The 5,032-nt window shown below is 32.6% G+C and overlaps 1 protein-coding gene across 1 annotated transcript in view; it reads left to right on the top strand.

The window, feature by feature from the left end:
* The first annotated feature begins 277 nt into the window (after positions 1-277).
* The window catches only part of LOC144963158 (uncharacterized), a 60,951-nt gene continuing 56,196 nt past the window's right edge, over positions 278-5,032 (top strand). The window contains exon 1 of the mRNA XM_078896868.1: positions 278-614. The gene's annotated coding sequence lies outside the window, so the exon portion shown is untranslated. The remainder of the gene's footprint in view (positions 615-5,032) is intronic.

Consider the following 5,032-nt stretch of genomic DNA (forward strand, 5'->3'; position numbering starts at 1 on the left):
AAATGCAATAAAAAGCGTTTTGCTAGCTTACGCCAACAAGGCCAATAATATGTCATGTCATTTTCGATTTTATAGATATTATATTGTTCTTCACGGATGTAAATGACAGAACTAAAATGTTCTTTATATCTATTAGCTGTGATAATCTGTCATTTATTGTTAGGCTTTCTTGGGAAATCGCTCTTAATGGAATTTTTTATTTGATAAAACAAAATATTCGAGAGATAAAGAAGGCATTTAATCTCCAATATAACAAGGTGTTTTGAATAATTTGTTTAGTATCGAAATGGTGGGCTTACGTGATCAGACCGTGTATGTTATTTATTTCTTGTTTCACGGGCATGTAAAACATTCTTTTAATTTTTTTGACACGAGCATCTAATAAACTATTTCAAAAATTTAATTCACCTCACCTTTAGTATTCAACCCCGAAGGGGAAATTTTGGTTTTAGGGTCTGTACCAAGAGGCAACTGTAATAACTCAGGCGTCAGCAGCAGTGCAACACTGACAACAATTGTGATTTTAGTATAAACTAAAAGAAGAACTTGCTTGGACTTTGCATAATTTTAATAAGCTCTTCGTCGTCTTCTTTCTTGGATGGAAATCAAATAGGGTAAGCCATTAATATTAGATACATTGCAATAATTTATATTCTATTGCCTGTTATCCATATACTAATATAAGATTTTTTAACTCTTGCCGTTGCGATTTCTAACAAATTCCCATGTCGTTGTTATTTCCAAGTTCCCAATGCCGTTGCATGACCTTTGGAGCGCGGGTTGGGAACGATTTTGAAATTTCAAACGCAGGAATTCAAAGATCTTATTATTATCATTTTATCCCTCCAGTGACCTCATTTGTATTATTTCTTATCAAAATGTCTCTTTTCTTTTCTTTGTTTTTTTTTTACAATGATTGATTTTTGAGATTCACAAATAGACTAAGGATTGTCCATGTGGCCAGGAAATAATTACGCGTCAGAATCTATTTTTAGTAAAACCGCATGCCAGCCGGAAGAAAAACCTCTTGTACGACACTTTTTTCCTTTTTCTTTCTTTCTTTGTTATTGTTGTTGTTGTTGTTGTTGTTTTGTTTTGTTTGCAAAGAATAATAGGGATGGCCCATAATAATTTTGCTATATGCTATATTAAAATCGGATTCTGCCCAAAACGAAAGAATAATAATAATAATAATAATAATAATAATAATAATAATAATAATAATAATAATAATAATAATAATAATAATAATAATCATGGTAATAACAATAATAATAATAATAATAATAATAATAATAATAATAATAATAATAATAATAATAATAATAATAATAATAATAATAATAATAGTGCCAGAGTAAAAACAATGTATTCTTATACTGGTAGGCTATTTCAGTTTAAAAGTAGGTTCTTGGGTCTCTACTATGATCATGGCCGGGTAATGGCATTTTTAAAGTACGGACAGAGAGAAGGTTAATTATGAAAATGATATCTTTGATGCCGAGAAACAAAATATTTACATCGTATTGTAACTCGGCAAAAAAACAAAAACAAAAAACAACAAGTTAACGGCTTTCAGCTGACCTCTTTCTTTTCGAGGAAATCCGAAAATCCCAGCATTTTCGCAAGCACAAGCACAAGCACGTAAACTCGAATGTGGTCCATGGCCCATGTCAAAACGATATTATGTTTGGGTGATTTAGATGAATACAATTGAATCTATAGCCAGAAATATGAGACTTTTCCCAACATTCTTTGTTCTATTATTAAGAAAAAAAATATCTGATCTGAATTATCGAGGAACCAAGTAATTCCTCTACTTATATCTGACCATTTAAACTTTACATTTACTTTTCATCATCTCTTTCATTCCGACATAAGACCGCTAGGAAACGATTTATGACATATCTATCATCTGCTAAAATGTTAGCCTACTTTCATAGAGACTAGAAGCGCACACCATCTTCAATTATAAATCTATGGGGTTTATTTAACATGTGGACTTAACAAAACTTTAATATATCAACCGTTTCGCCGACTGGAAGTGTAAAAACATGTTTTTCTCTTAATCGCACTTTATGGGTATGAACTATACTATTTTAATTTCTTTTGTGTTTGCTGAAGAAGGATTTAGTCCCCAAACGATCCATGTTAAATGATTTGTTGTTTTCGTTTTTGAAAAAATACTTCTCAAAAGTTAAGCTTTTAAAGTTGAGCTTATATATAGAGCAATATCCACTAAAAGTGCTCAAAGCGCTTTATAAAGGGTCCCTGACCAACAGCAACACGAAACATAAAGAACAAGACAAGACGCTTGTTAGGCTATAATACATTTTTTTTCCGACAGAGACAATGCTGTTAACGGCCAGGTACTCAGTTTATTCCTGAGTACGGTGAGAGAATGTGAGCAAAGAGTCTTTTCCAAGGACTCAACTATGCGCTGAGAGCGAGGCTCGAACACAGGACCTTCCGATCCGAAAGCGAGTGTCATACCACTAGACCACATAGCCCATTATATATATATATATATATATATATATATATATATATATATATATATATATATATATATATATATATATATATATATATATATATATATATTATTTAAAATATTTACCACAATGTTTGGGGCAGTCTACATCAATGTTTCAGGCTTAATTTGCCATCTTCAGGACTGAGTTGTTTTGTTGACTGTTGTTGTTTTTTGAAGTGGTTCCGGTTTGAAGTTAATTAAGAGGAATTTGCGCCGATGGGGACACTTTCCGTAGATCTCACTTTTCATGTTGAGTGTGGCTTCATGAGGTTGTTTGATTATAGTATATTTTTCTTCCAGGCATAAGCTACATTGTTTTGATGTTGGTGTGTATCCTGTTGCTTTAGATAAAATTTTCCATGAAATGTTGTGGTCTATTTTGTTGTCTTTTAATTTCCAAATATGTTCGCTGAGTTTTGTGGATGTTTTTTTGTTAGTGTTTCTAAATGTTGAGGTGTGGAGGTTGTATCTTGTTTTGAAATTATTTTCTGTTAGTCCTACATATTTTTCTTGCTTGTTGGTTTTAGTTTCTGTGACTGTGGCTTGGTAAATTAAACTTGATTCTAAGCATTGTTTGTTTAGCGGGCAATGTTCTTTATTTCTGCAGTTGCATTTTCTAGTGGGTGGGTTTTGCTCTTGTCGGTGGTTTATTAATATTTTTTTGTTGTGGCTTGAAATTATTTGTTCTATGTTGCGCATACACGAGTAACTTATTTTTATGGTATTCCTGTTGATAATTTTATGTAGCTTGTGGTTTTTTGGAAAGTGTGTATCAATTAACTTCAGGAACTGCTGTCCTATGTTTGTGCTGACGTTTATGTCGAAAGGTGGGTTGAACCAAGTTATGTGTCGTTTTCTTGTTTTACGTTCTTCACTTGTGTGTTGGGGTTTACATGAGACGGAGGCGTCTGTGTATACAAATGGTGTGTTGTATCCACTTTTTGTGAGTGCTTCTTTGTAGGGGGTGGCTGCGACGTTGAATATCTCTCTGTTTTCAAATTTTCGGAAAACAGAGAGATATTCAACGTCGCAGCCACCCCCTACAAAGAAGCACTCACAAAAAGTGGATACAACACACCATTTGTATACACAGACGCCTCCCTCTCATGTAAACCCCAACACACAAGTGAAGAACGTAAAACAAGAAAACGACACATAACTTGGTTCAACCCACCTTTCGACATAAACGTCAGCACAAACATAGGACAGCAGTTCCTGAAGTTAATTGATACACACTTTCCAAAAAACCACAAGCTACATAAAATTATCAACAGAAATACCATAAAAATAAGTTACTCGTGTATGCGCAACATAGAACAAATAATTTCAAGCCACAACAAAAAAATATTAATAAACCACCGACAAGAGCAAAACCCACCCACTAGAAAATGCAACTGCAGAAATAAAGAACATTGCCCGCTAAACAAACAATGCTTAGAATCAAGTTTAATTTACCAAGCCACAGTCACAGAAACTAAAACCAACAAGCAAGAAAAATATGTAGGACTAACAGAAAATAATTTCAAAACAAGATACAACCTCCACACCTCAACATTTAGAAACACTAACAAAAAAACATCCACAAAACTCAGCGAACATATTTGGAAATTAAAAGACAACAAAATAGACCACAACATTTCATGGAAAATTTTATCTAAAGCAACAGGATACACACCAACATCAAAACAATGTAGCTTATGCCTGGAAGAAAAATATACTATAATCAAACAACCTCATGAAGCCACACTCAACATGAAAAGTGAGATCTACGGAAAGTGTCCCCATCGGCGCAAATTCCTCTTAATTAACTTCAAACCGGAACCACTTCAAAAAACAACAACAGTCAACAAAACAACTCAGTCCTGAAGATGGCAAATTAAGCCTGAAACATTGATGTAGACTGCCCCAAACATTGTGGTAAATATTTTAAATAATAATTCGCTCCATTACTACATGTCGAGCACTTTTCGTACCATATTTGTATCAAACACGATTCAATATATATATATATATATATATATATATATATATATATATATATATATATATATATATATATATAATCATTTTAAAAAAAAAAGTATCTTAACAACATTAATGATATTATTGTTATTAAGGCCCATTTAGAGTGTACAGAAACGAAAGTTTTAAACAGTTTTCAAATGTCTCATAATAAAATTCTAATTTAAAATTAAATCGTATTGTTTCAATTATTGACATACTCAACATCCTAATACCATCTGTATGTTGATGTTGAACTGCAGACAATCTGTAAACATCTCCCGCCGAGCTGTAAACACATCATTACATTACATATCATCAAGAAATGTTTATTTTGCCTTGGGGGTACGATAGTTCCACATTGTGGAGACTCTGCTCTAAAAGCTTCTTTCCTGTTCTAGTCAAATAATAATGGGTTAAAAAAAAGGGACTTTTCTATGACTGGTTGATTATCTAAATATATTGATAGTTATAGTTTTCTCTCTCTCTCTCTCT

Source organism: Berghia stephanieae, chromosome 1, assembly GCF_034508935.2.
Source record: "Berghia stephanieae isolate SIO BIC M18660-M18661 chromosome 1, UCSD_Bste_1.3, whole genome shotgun sequence".
NCBI lineage: Eukaryota > Metazoa > Mollusca > Gastropoda > Nudibranchia > Aeolidiidae > Berghia > Berghia stephanieae.